This window comes from Dipodomys merriami, unplaced genomic scaffold (genome assembly GCF_024711535.1).
Source record: "Dipodomys merriami isolate MVZ:Mamm:240054 unplaced genomic scaffold, mDipMer1.0.p SCAF_9, whole genome shotgun sequence".
In the NCBI taxonomy this organism is placed as follows: Eukaryota; Metazoa; Chordata; class Mammalia; order Rodentia; family Heteromyidae; genus Dipodomys; species Dipodomys merriami.
Window position 1 is genome coordinate 32441323 of NW_027206512.1, and position 22941 is coordinate 32464263.

General features: G+C 34.5%; 1 pseudogene; it reads left to right on the forward strand.

Annotated features, from left to right (window-relative positions):
* The first annotated feature begins 3872 nt into the window (after positions 1 to 3872).
* On the forward strand, positions 3873 to 4730 carry LOC138820649 (small ribosomal subunit protein uS5 pseudogene; annotated as a pseudogene).
* Positions 4731 to 22941: the final 18211 nt, after the last annotated feature.

The window sequence follows — 22941 nt, forward strand, 5'->3', positions numbered from 1 at the left end:
TCTCTGCAATGTACATATAAATGTAGACATGCCAATTAATACTGTAAAAATTGTGATAAAGTATAGATAACCTAGTTTCATCTTACTAAAATGGCACACTTTTCTTTAATTGTATAAGCAATATATTTCTTTAATCTCCTAAATTTCTTAGTGTAAAGTTAGATTTTGTTATGGATGCAAAATCGAACATTAAATTACTCCACAGAAAACAAGCAATGCAAATATTGAAAGCAAATGAAGGCAGATAAAATAGCATAATGGATTCTACTAGAAAAGTTTTGAGGTTTGTACCATCAGTGCCTTCTCTATACTATTTGCATAAATTACCACACAACACATGTATAGCAAAATTTTAACTTGTGGCATGCTAAGATTTACTTTCAACAAAAGCTTTATACATATTATATATGTATATATATACATACATATATATGTAGTATACATATAGTCTATATAAGTACATATGTGTGTGTATCCTTATGTAATCTTGTATAATTTGGGAATTCTCCAATATATATGAATTTGTGTTTCAAGAAAAACCAGTAAAGGATATGGCCAGCAAAAGCAGAAGAATCAAAAATTAGTAAGAGTGAATGTACAAGTAGACAATGCTTCTGGAAGTTGACATCAGAGCCTGAATTCTGCCCCTGAGCTTCCTTGCTCAAGGCTAGGTCTCTACTACTTAAACACTAGCACCATTTCTGGCTTTTTGGTGGAAAGTTTCATGGACTTTCCTGCCTAGGCTGACTTTGAACAGTGATGCTCAGATCACAGCCTACTGAGTAGCTAGTATTACAGACAGGAGCCACCAGCACCTGGCTTCATTTCTATATACTTATATTCAGTTCTAGAAAAAACTGTGTCACTCATTTTTTTATTGTGAAAATACCGTACAGAGGGGTTACAATTACATGGGCAAGATAATGAGCACATTTCTTATCAAACATTGTTGCCTCCTCCTTTGTTTCCCCTTGTGTTGTCTAACCTTAATAATCTGATGTATATATATATATATATATATATATATATATATATATATATATATATATATATATATAATCATCTTAGTTTCATAGTACATTATTCTAGTGCATAATGATAGGAAACAACAGAAAATAAAATTTACCCATATCTTTCCTATAAATAACCTAATAGTGATTGGAAAATTAGATGTGGGTAAACCATGAAAAATGTGATTTCTCCTGAGACTTATATAGGTAATGAAAGAGAAAGGAATAACTAATAAACAAAAATCAAAGGCTTTGATTCCGGTGGCTCACTTTTGGTATGCTAGTTACTCAGGAAGTTGAGATTTTAGGACCACAGTTCCAAGGCAACTTAGGCATGAAAGTCTGTGAAATTCTTACCTCCAATTAACCAGCAAAAAGGCTGAAATCTGAGCTATGACTCAAGTCACAGAGTGTTACACTTGAGGGAAAGAAGCTCCCAGATAGCATACAGTCTCTGAATTAAAGCCTGAGGATCAGCACAAGAAAGAAAGAAAGAAAGAAAGAAAGAAAGAAAGAAAGAAAGAAAGAAAGAAAGAAAGAAAGAAAGAAAGAAAGAAAGAAAGAAAGAAAGAAAGAAAGAAGAAAGAAAGAAAGAAGGAAAGAAAGAAAGAAGAAAGAAGAAAGAAAGAAAGAAGAAAGAAGAAAGAAAGAAAGAAAGGATGGAAGAAAGAAAAAAAGGAAGGAAGGAAGGAAGAAAGAAGGAAGGAAAAAAGAAAGAAGGAAGGAAAAAAGAAAGAAGGAAGGAGAGAGGCAGGAAGGAAAGAAGGGAAAGAAAAAAGAAAATTCAAAGAAAACATAAAATAACCAAACAATAAAATAATATTCACACTCATCCATATTTTGTGTTAAAATACACAAAATATGGATGGAGCAAATGAGTCCTCGTTTCTTTTTTTTTTTTTTTTTTTTTGGGTCCGGTCGTGGGGCCTGAACTCTGGGCCTGGGCACTGTCCCTCAGCTCTTCAGCTCAAGGCTAGCGCTCTACCACTTGAGCCACAGCGCCACTTCCGGCTTTTTTTCTTTTTGCTTATGTGGTGCTGAGGAATCGAACCCAGGACCTCAGGCATGCAAGGCAAGGGCTCTACCAGTGAGCCACCTCCCCAGCCCAAGTCCTCATTTCTTAAAACATGTTAAAATATTGTGTAAAATTACATTTAAATTTTGAAAGTCTGAAAATAAATTTTAAAAATACTTTATAATCCTCAAGAATATGTTAGACAGCAATCAACTCAGATTATCTCAACTCAGTGTCAGCAACCTGTTTCCCATTCATAAGTACTTTAATCCTTAGGATAGATAGCTCTTTTCACTTTAGAAATGTAAGCTAATACAATAAGAGGAAATATAAAGCGTTAACTAGAGAAAATAGAAATTATTTTAAGAAAAGCTTACTAAGATAATCACTTAGGAACACATAAGAATCTTAATTAACAAGCAGAACATTTTGTACAACTTAAAAAAGTGGATGTTTAGGTCATATATAAATCAGATGGTGTAATGAAAAGCAATGCTAGTCCGGGCACTGGTGACTCACTCCTGTAATCTTAGCTATTGAGGAGGCTGAAATCTGAGGATTTCAGCAGTTCAAAACCAGCCTCAGCAGGAATGTCCATGTGACTCTTATCTCCAATAATGATCAGAAAACTAGAAGTGTGGCTCAAGTGGTAGTGCATTTGACTTGAGCTGAAACTTAGAGACAGCACCCACATCCAGAGTTCAAGCCCCATGACCAAAAAGAAAAATAAAGGATGCTGGACAAAAGTTATAAAGAAAAAAAATCATTTTTATATTTGAACACTTCATTCCTTGAAACATTCAAATAAAATTGAAATGTGTTAAACACCAAGGAAGAAGAAAATTAAACAGTGGAAAACAGGATTGTATTCTGCTTTTTATACCATTTCATAATTATATGTAACAAAATAAAGGCCAACATTTGGGGAATAGTTATAAAAATGAGACAAATTCTGCTTTCAATAGAAGGCAGATAGTTATTTTCTGATTTCTTTCTAGTAATTTACAGCAAAGCAAATATAAATGTCTCCTTGACCGTTTTTACGCAATGTATAAATTTTTTATTTATAAATTTGTATACATAAAATATATGTATGTAAATATGTATTATATGTATGAGCAGGTTTTTCCTCATGAAAGCTTCTTCCAATTAATTCTATAAGGATCTTTCTCAATGTAGCCAACCAGAATCAGACATAAAACCTTTCGTGCATTTATTAGCACTGTGGTGTACCATGAATTAGACTAACTATAGGTTTAGAACAAAAGAACCAATAAATGATGTCATTTAAATAAACTAATTATGGAAGAATGGAATCAGTAACAAAAAATACACTAGTTTAACTAATATGTGGTGCTGTTATAAGTAAACTTCTAAACAAATGTAAACAAAAGTTAAACTTTAGGTATAGCTTAGTGAGGGAACATTTTTCTATCATACATTATACTCTGGGTTTCACAACCAGCGTTATTAAAAAGTATCACCTTAACATAATTCAATGTAGTAAACTACATGGCTCCAGCTATGTGAGACCTTCATGAATAGGTTGGGTTTATTTTTTATAGTGAGTCATTATTTCTGAGGGCTTTGACTCCATTTGGTAATATGTAATGCACAAAAGACAATGATGTCTATAGATTCCTACAGAGAATTGGAAGATACTAGTAAAGGTGTTTTGTTTGCAAATTATTTGTTTCAGGAGTCAGAGATTTAAGGATTGCTGTTCACAGCCATACTGGGCAGGAAAGTCTGTGAGATTCTTATCTCCAATTAACCATCAGAAAACCAGTAGTGGAGCTTGGTTCAAAGTGGTAGAGGGTCCTTCTTCTTCTCCAGGAAAACACCAAATGGCAGATGACACCGGTGCAGCAGAAGGACTGGGAGGTTCCGGGGGCCCGGGCTTGCGAGGCCCTGGCGGCTTCCTGTAGCAGCCTTCAGGGTCAAGGTCGCAGCCATGGTAGAGGCCGGGGTTGCAGCCGCAGGGCTCAAGGAGGCAAGGCCGAAGACAAAGAATGGATCCCCTCACCAAACTGGGCTGCCTGGTTAAGGACATGAAGATCAAGTCTCTGGAGATCTGTCTTTTATCCCTGTCCATCAAGGAGTCTGAGATTATTGACTTTTTCCTGGGGGCGTCACTCAAGATGAGGTGTTGAAGATTATGGCCATGCAGAAGCAGACTCGAGCTGGCCAGCGCACCAGGTTCAAGGCATTCCTAGCCATTGGCGACTACAACGGCCACGTTGGTCTGGGGGTTAAGTGCGCCAAGGAAGTGGCCACTGCCATCCGGGGGCCATCATCTTGGCCAAGTTCTCCATTGTCCCTCTGCGGGGAGGTAACTGGGGGAACAAGATGGGCAAGCCTCACACTGTCCCGTGCCAGGGGACAGGCACTGCGGTTCTGTGCTGGTGTGCCTCATTCCTGCCCCCAGAGGCACTGGGATTGTGTCAGCTCCTGTCCCCAAGAAGCTGCTGCTGATGGCTGGCATCGATGACTGCTACGCCTCAGCCAGGGGCTGTACTGCTACCTTGAGTAACTTCACCAAAGCCGCCTTTGATGCCATCTCTAAGACCTACAGTTACCTGACCCCTGACCTCTGGAAAGAGACCATATTCACCAAATCTCCTTCTCAGAAATTCACTGACCATCTTGTGACAACCCACACCAGAGTCTGCGTGCAGAGGACCCAAGCTGTGGCTACAAAATAGAATTTTATACAAAAATACTACAGTGAATCAAGCCTGAAAAAAAAAGTGGTAGAGGGCAATCCTCGAGAAAACTGTAATCTCCTTATACAGCATCTTTACAATAAATAAAATTTTTAAAAAGAAAAAAAACCCTCAGGGACAATATCCAGGCCTAATTTTTTAAAAGAAAAAGTTATGCTATTAATTTTTCATGGGCTTATATTAAGTCTGTATAATGACGTAGCAATATGTACTCATTTTACTGTACAATATGTCAATGCTTTACTAGTCAGTAGCTGTTTATAACGTATCTACATCTTTTTTTTTTTTTTGTCAGTCGTGGGGCTTGAACTGTGGGCCTGGGCATTGTTCCTCAGCTCTGCAGCTCAAGAACAACACTCTACCACTTGAGCCACAACACCACTTCCAGCTTTTTCTGTTTATGTGGTTCTGATGAATTGAACTCAGGGCCTCATGCATGCAAGGGAAGCACTCTGCCACTGAGCCACCTTCCCAGCCCACATCTTTACATCTTTGAGGGACATAGAAAACCACATTTCCAATACCATGTATGTATAAGTGGCAAGGTGACTAAAGTAAAACAATATACTGTACTCAGAAGTCATATTTATTGTTTCAAAGCCAAACAAATATTTTTTTCTAGTTTTCAACCCTTTAAAATCATACTGTCTTCTCATATTGAAAGAGGAGGACATTTGATGTTGATAGTGACAATTTTCTTAAGTGACATCATGACTCATGGAAGACAAATTCAAAGACTTTTCTGAGATATTATGGGCAAGAAATATTCCTTGTGTAGCTGATTAACAACCTACATCCCAAATAAGAGACTTATGTTTCTTTGGGTCTGGCTTATTTCAATTAATATAATTTTTCCAAGTCTTTCCATTTCCTAACAAATGGGGCAATGCCATTCTTTCTGATGAGGACACAGAATTCCATTGTGTATATATACCACATTTTCTTGATCCATTCATCTACTGAGGGACATCTGTGTTGGTTCCATATCTTAGCTATGGTAAATAATGCTGCAATAAACTAAAGCTGGTAGTTTTAGTATGGTCCTGCCTGGGATCATTTGGGTAAATGCCCAAAAGTGGGATTGCTGGGTCATAGGGGAGCTCTATGTGGAATCTTTTGAATAACCTCCATACTACTAAATGAACTTTGGGGGAGGGGATGGGAAGGGTTGGGAAGAGATGGGAAGGGGAAACAATGGAGGAGGCAACAACATTGCTTGATAAGAAATGTATTCATTATCTTGCTCATGTGATTGTAAACCCTCTGTAAGGTATTTTCATAATAAAAAATGCAAAAACAATGCAATCTACATCCCAATCTACTCTAGAAAATGCTAACCCAACTCCTTTGTCATTTGGTCACCATTAGTATGTGATCAATAAAGTCAATTTAACACATGATATTAAGTTTCAATAAATCTGATTAATGCTGGGATAACAACCATGTGTTAACAAAGAACTCATCTGAGTAGATGTCTTTAAAAACACAGATTACAATATCATCACAATATGAGTTACATTTAGTAATTTCTATGTGGTACGCAAATATATGAGTTACATTTAGTAATTTCTATGTGGTACGCAAATAACAGGCCTTCAGATTTTATTGAAAATATGAAGTATGCAAACAGCGTTAGAGAGAACAAAAAGGGTATTCATATCTTAAATTTTCTAATTAGGAGAAACAGTTTAAAGCACATAAATTTTGCATCTTTGCTAACATAACAAAACGAAAAGCTTTATAACATTGTGAGGTCAAAAGAGTTCTGGTAGCAGTGATTTAAAATGTACCATAAAGCAAAGTTTAACTGATATTAAAGCATTCAACATAGCTATTATTCTCCTACAGTGAGATCACTTCATTCCATAAAGCAGGATGGCACAAATATTGTTCATTGATGTCACCATAAAGTGAACTTTACTGTGGAACAATCAGCACTACTCAATATAATATCCAGACTTAACATTACTAATTGTATCACTGTAAACCAATTTTATAGCTATATAAAATATAAAGATAATGTTGTCAAGCTTTAGTATTAATGACTCGAATGAATACACTAATATATGAATACATCTCATACAAATTGATATATATCTCATACAAACTGATATCAGGTAGAAAAAAAACATAATAGTCTGTTATCACTCTGCACAAAACAAAATAAAGTCAGTCTTTTAAAAATTTTGTATCACTTGATCTAGCAAATAAATAGGTTTAACATAATGTGAAATGACAAGAAACAGCAATCCCAGCATTCTTTTTCAGAAACAGACAAAAAAAGGTTATATGCCTTCTTCTAAGTCAATATTTATTTGATTGGAAAGAACCATGATAATTACTTATTGATTCAAAAATTGTTTAGAGCAATCCTTTAGAAATACCTGTGTCAAGGATAACATAAGAATTCAGCATAATATCCAATTCTCCAGAATTCTTAAAATGCTTTTTACATGAAAAGAAAATTCAGTTTAAGACTCACATGGGAGATTATACAACAAACTGGTCACTTTTTTGCTTTTTTATACATGTGCAGAAAACTTTGGTCTATAATATGGAGATTGATTTATCATTGTACATTTTTCCTTCATTTCTGAGCTGTAAAAAGTTCAATTATATCTATAAAATGTGGAGGTATGCTCTTCAATACTACGTAGTTTGAATTTGTGGCTAAATATTTGTATGGAAAAAAAATACTGAAATGGCCCCAGAATGTGGTGCAAATTTTTGTTCAATACTGAATATTCCTCAGCAATCACCACATGATTTATAAATCAAAATAGAACCCTGAAAGGTAAAATCTACTGATAAAAAATATAGATGCACTACACAATCGCCTCAAAAGTATACTTTGATGTTTGTTTTTCGGATCTAAACATGAGGAAACACATTGGTTGATGGTCTCCTTGTGAGCACAATTCCTATGCAGGGCAAGAAACCTCTATGTCTGAGACAACCAGAAAAGGTCAGATAAGATGATGTTAAGCGAAATGAACCCCAAGATAAGGACACAAGTGGTTTTTCCTTCCTTTCTATTGCTTCTAATATATTTATAAGGTACCAAGTGATTTTTTTTTGTTGCTCTGTATGTCCCTTCCCCATGGTATAACCCCTGTTGTCTCTGTATTTGATGTTGGTATAATTGTAGAGGGGAAGGGAAAAAACAAATTGTTTAAACAAGGATACAGTTTAACCCATTGCAACAATGTGATATACAAGACGCTATGTCAAAAAAGGAACTGCACAATTTAGGTGGGGGTGGGCGGTGGGAGGGGGAGTGTAGTTGTGGAGATGGGAGCGAAGGGATGGGAGGGAAAAAACAAAGGAGGAGACAACTATGTTTGATAAGATTTGTACTCATTACCTTGCTCATGTAACTGTAACCACTCCTCTGTACAGTATTCTCACTATAAAAAACTTAACTTATTATAAAGCAAAAAAAAAAAAAAGAAATGATACAGTTAGATGTATCTCCTAATCTCTCTACTACTTTAAGGTTTTCTATATTCTGTCAAAGAGGCTTCACAATCATGGCTGTTATCTAATCCTAATTGCCTTCCAAAGAACTCCCCTCTAAGTAAGTATAGTTAAGTTTCACTATCCTGACCTGGTAATGGTGATTAAATTTCAACACATGAATGAATTCTTGCAATGCACATTCAAGCTCTATAGAAACCACAGCAGGATTTTAGCCTAATGGAATGAAGACTAATAGACTCAATGAATGTATTGACCAACTATACTAAATATTGTGAAATAGATTTTCCCCCCTACATTTGCTAGAAGCAATGGGGCACCTGTAAATACTCTGATATTATTAATCAAGTCAACTGCACGGACTTTTAAACTGTACAGGATTTTTACTAAGAGAAAAAGGTTATCTTGTTTGTAGTTATTTGTTATAGCACTAAAATTTTGCAGTCCAATTTTGCACAAAGTCATGGTATAACACATAACCAAACAGATATGTCAATGTTTTTGAGTAAACTCCAAAGACTTAAGAAATTATTAAATAATCTACTCACTACAAAACTTGCAATAACTTTATATCTAATATGTCTTATCATCCTAGGTACAGAAAAGTAGGAAACCTAGAATATTGTGGTTCAGGATCAACCAAGGTAGAAAAATCCACATAACTCCATCTATAAAACAAGCAGCAAAACGTCAGGCTGTCAGTACATCTCAAGGGGTTGAGCACAGACTAAGCAAGACAAGTGGGTTATTGGGCCTTTAATTCAAAATGCCATACCAGCAGAAGGTTTCTTTCACCAATGTGTATTAGTATAGAAATTTTGTCTTTAAAATTAAGTAAGGTACACAATACTTCTATAAAGTAAATCCACTATGCCAAAGTTCTTTCCATTTTCTTCTACAATGTTTTATATATTTTCAATATTATAATATCTCAAGATTGTTTAGAAAATTAACATAGTTTTCTTTCTATTAATAAAGTTTCTGTGGGAGGTCATTTGTTAAACTTTTGGACATTTTCAAAACTGTTTGAACACAATGTCTTCAAGGAGTTAATCATAGGCCCCTAGGCTTTTATGAATAAAATATTCCCCTATTTTTTTAATAATTTACAATTGTAGTGGGTTTATTTCTATTTTGTAATAGTAAGATCACAATTGAATGGCAAAGTCAACTGATTTTAAAGTCACAAAACCACAGTTTCACAAGAGGACCCCTTTCGTTCTCCATAGCTCTGGAAGCTCCTTTCAGCTTGAATTGTTATTTCTTCCTTTCATCAGATACCGGTGGCAGCATGAATTTATCACTAAGTGACTTTAGTTAATTCTGAACATCTTCTCTGCAGAAGCTGATAATAAAATTTCCATCAAAATATCCACTGTAGCTAGAATTCTTGATCTTTCCCTCAACATGCATTTCAATCCCACCTTCTCTGAATCTTACCTTAATTTCCCTGGAGTCCAAGTGAGCTCTCGCTCCTAAACTTCTACAATTCTTTTGCACTCATGAGATTTGTTACTATAAATTTCAAAAGCAGAAAAGAAGAAATCTAAAAATCCAAAGCCACACTTACTTTGACTTTCAGAAAACTTGGTAAATTCTACTCTGCTCATGTACATAGCTTATTAACAATTAAAAATCAGGTGCTGTTGGTAGCTCATACCTATCAATCCTAGCTACTTAGAAGACTGAGATCTGAGGATTGTGGTTCAAAGCAAGTTCTAGAAGTAAAGTCCATGAGACTCAACTCCACTTAAGCACCAAAAAAAGCCAGAAGTGGAGCTGGGGCTCAAGTGGTACAGTGCCAGCCTTAAAAAAAGCTCAGAAACAGCAGAGGGCCCCGAGTTCAAGCTTCGAATAGTGCACATGCATACACACACATACACACATATGTAAAAACAACAAGAACTAAAGTCTGTATAAAACTACCAAATATTCAATATAAAGTGTGCATATAAAAATTGATTTTTCAATTGAAACTATGAACCAAAAATCCCTTATCTTATATTGAATCCATTAACTGAATTAATTAAAAGTTATGACACAAGAGGACATATTATCTGTCTATTCACATTTAGTATCTGTATATCTCTTGTGTCTACCATAATGATTACATAAATATTTTATGTAGAAGAAAAAGAAAATATTTTACATATAACTAAAATAGATTTACTCCTTTAAGAGTTACTACACAATTATACAATTCTATTATAGAATCATACAATTATACAATTACAATACAATTTATTTTTTAAGACAAACACATACAACATGCACACATACAAGGTTCTAAATAGATAATAATTATTTTAAAATATTTGTTCCTAATAAAATTTGAAAGCATTAAGAATTTTAAGTTGCACAATTTTACATAAATTCTTTTATGTTTATTTCATACCAATTGCTATCTAATATCTGTTTCACTGTATTTAAATGAATATTTTAAATTTTTACTCATAATCTATTACTTGTATAAGAAGGAAAATTAATCCAAAAATGTTAAAGAGCCTCTTAATTTAATCAATTATTATGTAGGGAATTACTATACAGCCCCAGTATGTAATATAACAGGTATTATAAGGAAAATCAAGGAAACTTTATGGAAGATTCTTCCATATCCACCTAAATTTTTCCAACAAGTGTGCCATTTCATGTCTTTTACAGGCATCTGGAATGTTATCATATCTAAACAGAACTAATCCCACAATATGAATATGAAAAAACAGAAACTTGAAGACTGCAGTCAGCCTTCAATTGTCTCTTTTAAAATAACTTTTTTCTTAGCATTCTTTCTTGGATTAGTATGATTATTATTTGTCATTACCATTACTACTCTCTTCAGGAACCATTCCCTCTACCATCTTAGTAGATGGCATTCATGTTACAAAAGTCCTCAAAGTGAATGCAGGGCAATTTTTTTTTTAAATTGCAACTTTTGCATACATTTCCAGTCTGTTGAGTTTGAACTTAGGATGTTCCCCCAAAGCAAATGTGTTAAAAGCTAAAAGCAAGTTCTCTACCTAGGTGACACTATAAAGAGCACTTTAAGAAACAGGCCCTACTAGAAAGTTTAAATCATTGGGGTATTCCTTCAAATAGGATATTGGGACACTGAACTCTTTTCTTTCTCTCTCTCTGTCTCTCTGTATCTCTGTCTCTCTTTCTCTCTCTCTCACTCTCTCTCTCTCGCTCTCTCTCTCTCTCAAAAGTTTTATTACCTTTAAGTAGATATACAAAGGAATTTCCATTCAACAAAACAAGTTTATGAATACACCTTAATCAATACAAAAAACTTTCAACATCACCCATCCTTATACTACCCACCCCTTCCTTCAGTCCTTTTAATTTTATAGGATATTTGCCTTGAACTCTCTATTGAATTCTCCCCCTCTTCTCCTGTTCGTTTCCCCATTGACTGCACTCCACCCCTTTTCCTAGTGTTTCATTTTGCTAAACTTTGATTTTGGCTTTCTAAGGAACTACATACACCATTTGAGAATTAGCTTGAATCTACTGTATCTAATTAATGCATTTGTATATACTTGCATGCCACCAAACATATTTACTTGTAAGATTCTAAACTAAAATATGCACCCATTGTCTCACTGATCCTTTCTCTCTTTATGCTTCCTGGATGCCATAAAATGAGCGGCTTCTTGTATCACATACTTCTGCCTTGGTGTGTTACTTGCCATAGGTCCATAAATTATGAGGATACCTGACCATAATACTTAGTGTAATCTCTGAAAATATGACCCCCAAATAACCACTCATCCTTATAAGGTAATCAACCCATCATGTCAGGTTACTTCTTTATAAAAATAGAAACTAAAACAAAGTCATTATATCAAATGTAATAGTTTTAATTTTTTTCAGACCATTTTTAAAGCATCATGGAAAACTAAGAAACAATAAAAACTGCTATAATTTTGCTTTCCTTTTAGAAATATGACATTTTCATAGATAATCTGGAAAAAGGAAATAAAAAGAACATGCTTTTGGGGTTCCATTATTTGCTAAGTAATGTGAGTGACAATAAGGCAGATAATGAAGAATGAAACAATATGATATTTTGAATTACTTTAAAACAAGCTAAGTTATTTGAAATTTCAAAAATGAAATTTATTTCTCAAGCTTTCCTTGCTTCTGTACAGTTAATGACTTGGAGTTGTCAAAAGACCATGTTATGACACTGGAAAAATTGAAGTGGGTCGCTAGTCATCACTTTCAAAGATGCAACACAATGAAAAACAAATGTTGAGTGTGCTTGGCAAGTACCAAACATCTGCCCATTTCTTCCTTGTAACTACATACCTCACTCAAACAATTGCTGTCCCTGGTGATGGAAAGATAAACTGGCTGAAAATCCAGAATCTTGGCTCTTATCAAGAGTCAACACTTTCCCATGAATTGCCACAATAACATTCTTGTCTTCACCATGTGCTTAGATGATCAGATTTCCAGGAAAGCCATGCTTGTCTAGAGAATTCATTACATTGAACCACATCATACCATGTCTGTTCATTACAACTGTCAAAATTTTTACAACAGAAAGTGAAAATATACATAATGAGGCAAAATCAAATATACTCATTTGGACAAAGCAGAATAAAGCTCAATAAATAAAATGAAAATATTACAAAATATCCAAAGCCTAGAACTAAGAATTTTATAATATCTATACAATTATGTAAAATCACAAAAATCACTGTATGTTCAGAATTAAAAACAGAAAGAAAAAAGTGAATTTTATTTCTACATACTAAAGCACAAAGGTAGCAATTAGAGAAATGTAGCAATGTGTCTATACTATGAGATATATTAATGAATTATAGTGAACAAAACCCTAAGATCCATATAATGTGTTCTATTATATCAATACATTATATAAAGCAGTATATTCAAAAAATTATATTAAGTGAAGTAAGCCATGCCCAAAGAAACATAGGTCCCATGGTTTCTCTTATTTGCAATAACTAGTATACGTCTGAGACAAGCAGAAACCGTCAGCTAAGTTGATGTTAGGGAAATGCCCAAGATAAGGACTCAAGTGGTTTTTCTTTCTTGCGATTGTTTTTAACATATTTATAAGATGATTTTTTGTTGCTTTGTATGTCCCTCCCCCACGGTATCCCTGCTTCCACTGTATTTGATGTTGGTATAATTTGTGGAGAGGAAGGGGAAAAACAAATCGTTTAAATAGGGATACAGTTGCAACCATTGTAACAATGAGATGTACAAGATGTTATGTTGAAAAACGAACTTTACAACTTTGGCAAGGGGAGGGGGGGGAAGGGGAGTGGAAGGGAGGGAAAGGGGAAACAAAGGAGGAGGCAACAATGCTTGATAAGAAATGTACTCATTACCTTGCTCATGTAATTGTAGCCCCTCTGTATGGTATTTTCACAATAAAAAAATTTTGCAAAATAAATAAATAAATAAAGCAGTATATTCAATTTTCATTAAGGGAGAGACTTCATGAAGTTGAAATCACTTACTACATAGAAATTATTTTACAAGGTATAATATAGTAACCACTATGGACCATTTTTTTCTATTTGTATTAATATTTTTCACTGTCATGCAGATGTAGATGATAATTATAACTTAAAATTCATATTTATGGAATTGTGACAGAAAAAACATGACTGCAGAATATTTTACTAGTATACAAATAAGCATTTAGCATGATATCATACAATAATTCAAATATATAATTGCTCATAATATCGTTTCTTATGCTATAATCCTTATGATATAATCTTTCACTGGATGGCTCTATCATTTGGCCACTATTTGACTCTGCCATATATTTCCTGGCCTCTTGTGCTTTCCTTTGAAATCTGGCTGAATGCTGTCATGACTTGAAAATTCTTGCATTCTATCTCCTTGAAAAACCATCATTAAATGGATGACACCAAGGTTTGCTATCATTTCAAGAGGTAGATAGGCCTGTCCAGGAACATTTCTGTCTCACCCGGATTTAACTATTGTGAAGTTTATCTTGAAATTGTAGCAACTGGGTACATTTTAGTAGTAAATAATGTAAGGTATAATAAATAGGTAGGCTTCATTAGGTAGCCAATGAAGAGAACACCACGCACTATTCAGGCAGGAGAAGTTTCTTTACTTACTGCTGCCCCTGCCATGCATGGTGGAGAGGCATGGCTGAAACCCACCCGTGGACCAGGACTTATCTAGGCCAGGGACAGGAAGAGGCGTGGCCAGGTGAGGGAAAGGTGTGGCCACAATGGATCCGGATATGACCTCAGGGTCTGGGACCCTCCTATGTCAGATGGGATGCATGTGACCAGTGGTGGTCCAGGATGTGACTTACCAGGAAGGGAAGGTGACTTCTGCCAGTTACCTAGGTAACAGATACTGGGCAGAAACTTAGCCAAAAGGTAGGGAGGTGCTCCTGTGCAGACCTTACAAATAATACTTTCAAATTTGTTACATATTAATGTGTTTGTACAGTCAATGCTTTTCACAGACTAACACTTCTGCAAATAAAAATAAACCATTTTATTGAACAAAGATTTGCAACAATTGTGTACTGTACTTGAGATTCATGAATATTTACTTGTAAACAAGATTCCATCATTCCTCAACAATTTTGCATAGATTTTATGTGCTAAAATATTTACCCAGGTTTAAAAATACTTTAAATAGTTTCCATGATTTTCATTTTGCTAGTGTATTAGAATTATTTGTTTTATTTTCAAAATAGTCTTTAAAAATGCTCCACTTGTTTTCTATTGACAAAATGTAAAGATTTGTGATAATATGTTTTCAAAAATGATGTTTCATGAGGAACTTTTTAAGCTACTTTTAAGTAGATTGAAGCAATAGTGTGTTTTATTTATTGATTTATATATAACTGACCTTGAAGTGTTCATTTTTGTCACATTAAGATAAGCTTATTATTTCTCCCTTAAGTGTTTTCCTTGATTAAAGTTTGTTGGAATTTGTTGGCAAAGTTTATTTTTTAGAACCCCAAGATAAGTATTCAAATGTTTTTTTTTCTTTCATGCAATTGTTTCTAAAATATTTATAAGATGATTTCTATGCTGCTTTGTGTGTTCCTCCCCCACAGGATAACCCCTGCTTTATTTGATGTTGGTATAATTTGTGGAGGGGAAGGGCAAAAACAAATGGTTTAACTAGAGATACAGGTGGACCCATTGCAACAATGAGATGTACAAGTCGTTATGTAGAAAAATGAACTTTACAACTTTGGTGGTGAGGGGGAGTATGGGAAGGGATGGAAAGGGAAAACAAAGAGGAGGCAACAATGCTTGATAAGAAATTTACTTGTTATCTTGCCCATGTAATTGTAACTCCTCTGTACCGTATTCTCACAATTAAAAAAAATAAAAAATTTAAACAGTGTCAAAAAAAGAATAGTTTTGTTCTGTTTTAAAATCATTTTCCTGTTTATGAAAATGTTTTTAGGCTATCAATAATAACAATAATATGTGAAGTTTAGGTAAAAAATGGCAAAAATGTTAGAGACTCTATCTATCTATCTATACATATATGTTTGTGTTATTTTCAAAATGGCATGTAATCAAAAATATGGCCATCAAGATAAAGTTATAATCACTATTGACAAAGGAGAAGTATTACTGGACCCTATTCTTTTTCTGATCCCATCAAGAGGCATTTCACTAATAAATTACTTTGCTACAATTTAAGCATATAAAATTAAAATTATGAATTAACAAAAACTAATTTTTAACAAATATAAATACTTTACTTAGTGTAGTATCTAAGGGACTTATTACCATAACCTGATATATTTGGACTCCTTAGAGAGCAAGAAAAGCTGATTAAGTTAGAAAGCCTGAAAATCTCACAACCAGAGGAAGAATGATGTAGATTCAAGTGTGTATATGATGATCTGGGAACCAGGAGCAGAGATAAAAAGATCAGTGTCTCTACTCAACAGTCAAATTGAGAATACATTTGACCTCTAATGATTTTTCTTGTACCTTTTCCCTCCATGGATCAGATGCTGTGTGTGCATGCTAAGAAGGTCCATCAGATTTATTTAGTCCATCTATTAAATTTTAATATTGAAATTCTATAACATCTAGGAATACCATCACTGACACATCTTGAAATGATGCTCATCAGATTAATGGGTATTCTATGGGTGTTGTAATGAATATAAAATCATCCACTCCGATATTTTTTTTGACAGTGAAGATTTTTTGTTTAAATAAGTTTTTTATTGTGAAAATACAGTTCAGAGGGGTTACAGTTACATGAGCAAGATAATGAATCTGTTTCTTATTGAGCATTGTTGCCTCCTCCTTTGTTTTTCTCCTACCATCCATTCCCTCCCACCTCTACAGCTACATACCCCCTCCACCTGCCTAAATTGTAAAGTTCCCTTTTTCAACATAGTGTCTTGTACGTCTCATTGTTACAACGGGTCAATCCGTATCCCTATTTAAACATTTTGTTTTTTTCCTTCCCCTCCCCAAATTATACCGACATCAAATACAGTAAAAATAGGGGTTATACTGTGGTGGAGGAACATACAAAGAAAAAAAAATCACATGGTACCTAATAAATACATTAGACACAATATCAAGAAAGAAAAAAACATTTATTTTTAAGCTTCATTTGCTTGGTTATTAAATTACATTAGAACAGTTGGGGAAAATAGGAAAAAAAGTCAGTAAGCACTTTTAGATCCAAGACAAGGTAGACATATTATAAACGAGCACGGTGACGGAAAGCTAACATGAAGTCAAGAAGCAAAGAGGAGTAATAAGAGGTGAGCAGTGATAGGACAAACCATACCATGGGACACTGCTAGAAACCCACCACATCACTGAATATTGCTGTAAAATGAGCTCTTAGATATCAACCTTGAGCAATTATTCATTTTATTTCAAATACAACTCAAATGTATTACCCTGGAATTTAAGACCTTTCCTTTCTTTCTATAATTCTCTTTTCTCTTTTGTTTTCTTTTAATAATCGTGACCTAAACATGTTGTAACCTTTAAAAAGTCCTCTAATTTTGGAGGGATTTAAATAATAATTAAACAGAAACATGTAAATATTAGAAAAGAAAATTCCTGAACGGAAAGAAATGTAATAAGAATGATTTGATCCCATTATTTTCTATTGTCTAATAAAAAGCATTTTCTTATCTTGGAGTTCATTTCACCTAACATCAACTTATCTGACTGTTTCTGCTTGTCTCAGACATATACTAGTAATTGCAAATAAAGGAAACCAGGGGACCTATGTTTCTTTGGGCCTGGCTTACTTCACTTGATATAATTTTTTCCAAGTCTTTTCATTTCCTAACAAATGGGGCAATGTCATTCTTTCTGAGGGAGGCATAGAATTCCATTGTATATATATACCACATTTTCTTGATCCATTCATCTACTGAGGAGCATCTGGGTTGGTTCCATATCTTAGCTATGGTAAATAATGCTGCAATAAACATAGTTGTGCTGGTAACTTTAGTATGATCTTGTTTGTGATCATTTGGGTAAATGCCTAAAAGTGGGATTGCTGGGTCATAGAGGAGGTCTATGTGGAGTCTTTTGAGGAACCACCATACTACTTTCCAAAGTGGTTGAACAAGTTTATACATCCACCAACAATGCAGTAGGGTTCCCTTCTGTCCACATCCCCTCCAGCATCTGTTGTTATTAGAGTTCTTGATTATAGTTTCTAACTGAGATGAGGTGGTATCTCAATGTTGTTTTGAGTTGCATTTCTTTTATGGCTAGAGAGGTCCAGCATTTCTTCATGTGTCTATTAGCCATTCTTATTTCCTCTTCAGAAAAGTTTCTCTTTAAGTCTTTAGCCCATTTATTTGTTGGGCAGTTGTTTCTTTGAGGATTTGTTTTGGGGGATTTAATTTTTTGAGTTCCAGGTATATTTTAGATATGACACCCTTGTCCGTTGTATGGCTAGTGAAGATCTTCTCTCAATCTGTGGGCTTTCTATTGATCTTGCTAGCTATGTCCTTTGCAATGCAGAAGCTCTGCAGCTTCACACAATCCCATTTGTCCAATCTTTCTTTGATTTGTTGTGTTTCTGGGTCTCTATTAAGAAAATTTCAGCATGTGCCAAGGAGATGTAGGGTTTTTCCTATTCTATCCTGTAATATGTTCAGGGTGTCTGCTTTAACTCTGAGGTCTTTGATTCTTTTGGAGTTGATTCTGGTGCAGGGTCATATATAAGGATCTAGCTTTACTTTTCTACAAGTGATTAACCAATTTTGCCAGCACCGTATACTGAAGAAGCTGTCTTTCTTCCATTCTATTTTTTTTTATCTCCCTTATCCAAGATTAGATGGCTATAGGTCTGTGGGTTCATTTCTGGGTTTTCAATTCTATTCCATTTGTTAGGAAATGGAAAATCTTGGAAAAAATTATACTAAGTGAAGTAAGCCAGGCCCGAAGAAACATAGGTCCCATGGTTTCCCTTATTTGCAATAACTAATATATGACTGAGACAAGCAGAGGTGGTCAGATATGTAGCTGTTGGGCAAAATGAACCGCAAGATAAGTATTCAAATGTTTTCGCTTTCTTGCTATTGTTTCTAACATATTTATAAGATGATTTCTTTGTTGCTTTGTATGTCCCTCCTCCATGATATAACCCCTCCTTCCACTGTATTTGATGTTGGTATAATTTGTGGAGGGGAAGGGAGAAAACAATTGTTTAAATAGGGATACAGGTGGACCCATTGCAACAATGAGATATACACCATGTTATGTTGAAAAACAAACTTTACAACTTTGGAGGGGGAGACAGGAGGGGGGAGATGGGAAGGGGAAACAAAGGAGGAGACCATGATGCTTGATAAGAAGTGTACTCATTACCTTGCCTGTAATTGTAACCCCTCTGTACGGTATTTTCACAATCAAAAAAGTAATAGGCAAAAAAAAAGATTCATTGCATTCATATACTTCATTGTTCAATGGCAATGGCTTTGAATACTACTGAAAGATAAAAAATAAAATTAATGAATAAATAAACAACAAAAAGAATGCATTTTCTAAAAAGTAAACAATGTACTATTGAGTATGATTATCTGGTAAAAAATATTGGGATATTCTTTTATTTATTTTTAAATATATGCCATAGGAAAAACTCATTTTCACATAGAAATACATTTACCTCAAAAACCAAGAAAATTATCTATTAAGGTAAAAATTTTCCATGCATACTATGCCATTGCCAAGCTGAGTAATACAGTCTTGGCTCACTAATCAAGAGAAGTGAATCTGGAAGGAATTGTGTCAGTACCAACTTGCAATTTCAATATAATTCTGAATACAAAAAAAGTGTCAATCAAAATTTAAGATTAAGATGATGAATGAGTTCAATTTCTTTAAGGGAACTTCCTTCTAAGTAATGATATAAATAAGTATATTGCATTTGAGAATTTTGTTCATAGATATTAGGCAGGTTTTACTTAAAAACAATTACTACAACATAGTTTTGCCTAAGGAAATGAAGATTGCACTCAATTCTGGAAGTAGTATTTATGACCAGACAACTTGTTGTTGGGCAGTGGGGTGAGTAGATAGAAAAAAATCATAAAAAAGGTCGGAGGAATTCAGGCAATACTTTGTATTTTTCCAAAGACAGAATAGGATCATGAGTTATTAAAGGTGGAAAAGAAGAAATTATATCTGATATCAAAAATAGGTGATGTTCACTAAACCATTCCAGCAGAATTCTTTCTTAAAATACAGTACACTAAAATAAACCAAGCTAAGATTTGTATGGGCTCAGAGAAGTCTGGCTAGAGATGGCTTCCTGGTCTTTGAAAGCCCTTCTAGTTTAAAAATAGAAACACTTTTCTTTTCTTTCAAAAATTTAAGTACATTTCTTACCCAGTCAACTTATATTCATAACAGACAATTTGAACCTTTTGTACACTGACTCATTTTTCATTATTTCTTTGTGCAAAGCAGTTTTGAAGAAGGTTTGCAAATTTTGGGTAAATTATGTCCAACATAAATGTGCAGATGAGTTATATCTCTGAGTCACAGAGCAACTTCAGTTGATAGTGCAAATACAGATAATGAAAAGATGTTATAGATATAAAAATGAGAGCAAATATTAACATGTAGACAATATTAATATCAGTTTCTGTATACAGAGAACAGTCATTCAAGATTTCAGAACTGAGTTCAAAGCTTCTTGACATGTTGGAATTAGGATGACATCTCATTTGAGCACATGTCCAGTTTTATAGCTAGCATGTATTTGGAGATCGTATCAGATATTTTAGCATTTTTGTTGGTCATAAACAAGCAGGTATATGGCTTACACATACATGATCATGGTAGTTTCTTTATAGTCTATGTTGTCATCTTGCTTTAGCTAAGAAAGGCTAATTCTACTTTTACGTCACAACACATCAAGAGACATGTCAAGAGAGTGGGAAAAAATTGAAAATATTAGCTTGAAGAGATGTAGCAACATATTGGAAACTGGAAAAGAAATTAGAAAAATTGATCCTGTCCAGTTTACAGGCAGATAACAAAGTAGAAAATAAAATGGAGGTTACCAAACGTGAACAACAGCAAAGAGAAAATGAACAAGACTTTACTAAACAAATGCACTGTAGTTTTTTAATGCAATATAATACTTTGTGTAGCCATCCAGTTTCTTATGAAATATAATTCAGGTTATTCTTGTTTACAAAATATAGTTACAATCACTAGATTGGACCTCCCTATTTATTTACATTGTGCAGGGATAATTGAATCAATTGTCTAGGCCTTTTGAGTTTACCTGGCTAGAAACTTCATAAAGAATATAGTATTAGACTTAATAAGTTCATGGCAAGTAAACTAATCCATGAATTTGTTACCAGATTTCCCTTTTACTATCTTATCAAACTGGTTAAATTCCTCTCTTGTTGGGTTTCTTAAAAAATTCCCTTTTCTATGGTCATTCCTATTGGATATAGAACTAGAAGATCTAGAAAACAGATACCAGACTATTTTTTTCTAAGAGAGCATCATAGGCATTAACTGCATGAAGTCAGTTTTGTTTCTGAAAGAGAATAGACTGTTGCCACTAAATTAAAAATTCAAATTTCTAATTCTAAAGTCATTAGGACAGGAGGAATCATTTTGAACAATTTCTGAATATAAATACATGTGGTAAACTCATGTGAGTAATAGGTAGCTTAAGAGAAAGTAGAAAATGGTTTCTTAAATCCAGAACGTAATAAGGAGCCAAAGCTTTCCAAATAACAAATCAGAAAAATTATATACATACACATATAAATGTATGTGTGTGTGTATCTAAGTACATTCAGTCCCATGCATTTTCTTCATCTTCTCTTTGAGCTGGAGGTAGTAAAAACCTCAGGATTTCCACCATCAATCTAGAAATCTTCACATGGGGCAATGAATTTCTGTTTCTACATTAATTTTTTGTCCATGTGGCCCCATGACAATTAATTTCTAAGAGATTTTTTCCCCTTCCGCTAGCAAATATATACTTAGAGAGGCTTTCTTTTTGTTTTTGTGCTGTTCATGATTTTCCCCTGTGTGTGTGTGTGTGTGTGTGTGTGTGTGTGTGTATGTGTATGTGTTTGTGTACACGGTTCTGGATAAACTTCCATTTTACTCTATTTCTACCTTAATAAGTGTTTTTCTGACTGTTTTTCAGTGAGAATAACCTTGAGATAGTTTGGGACTAAAATTAGATTCTTAACTATGTAGAAACATGGATGCCACCACACCTATTAGGAATAATCACCCATTTCTTTCAGTTGGAACAGATCAAGAGTGTTTTCTTCATTTCAACTAAATCTTTGTAGGGAGCCGAGGCGAGACTCCGCCCACTCCCTTGCAGTTTTGAGGATTACCACTCCAGACGGTGCTTGGCGGGACGCCTGGGCTGTGCGCGTGCGCGAGCCCGGTAGTGTCCCCAGCCAATCCCATGACACCTGGTGACGGTAAAAGGCAGGCGACCAACAATAGAAAAGACCCGTGTTCGAATTCCCTATATAAGCGGCTGTATTTCGGGTGTACGCTCTCTCGCGCCCAAGCTCTCCTACAACTAAAAGGCTCTCCAATAAAGCGTGATCTGAGAAGACTCCTGGAGTGGTGGTCGTTTTTCCTCGCTGGTCGAGTAGGCGGTCACTACAAATCTTCATGTCACAATTATACCTAATTTAATGTACTAGTGTTTCTTGGTGAATACCCATAGGACACATCCCTATATCCACATATATGATTCAGAAAAGATGACTAGAATGAACCTAAGTCAATTCGGGGATTTTTGTCATATGATTCTTCAAGCAGTTAATCACCTTCTCACAGGATACACTGTGTAGATAATTTGAATCTGGAAATATTTGAAAAAAGCTGCCTCACTCCCACTAAAGTGTAATGAGAAGATAAAATCTCTAGAAAATAAAGGTTAAAACTGTAGACAAAGAGTTTATCAGTAACCATACAGATTTGCAGGTGCCATTTTCAGTAGTTTGGGTATATCCAGTAGAGTAAATATTGGACCAGATGGTGTGGTTCTATTTTTAATTACTGAGGAATATATCTAATATATTACAAAATCAATGTTTAGATATCACCCATAGTAAGAGTTCCTTTCTTCTGCATTTATTATCTTTTGTCTATTATAATATTCTAATTAGAGTGGGATTATATCATATTGTGGCTTTTTTGGCCTTTCACAAATAGTT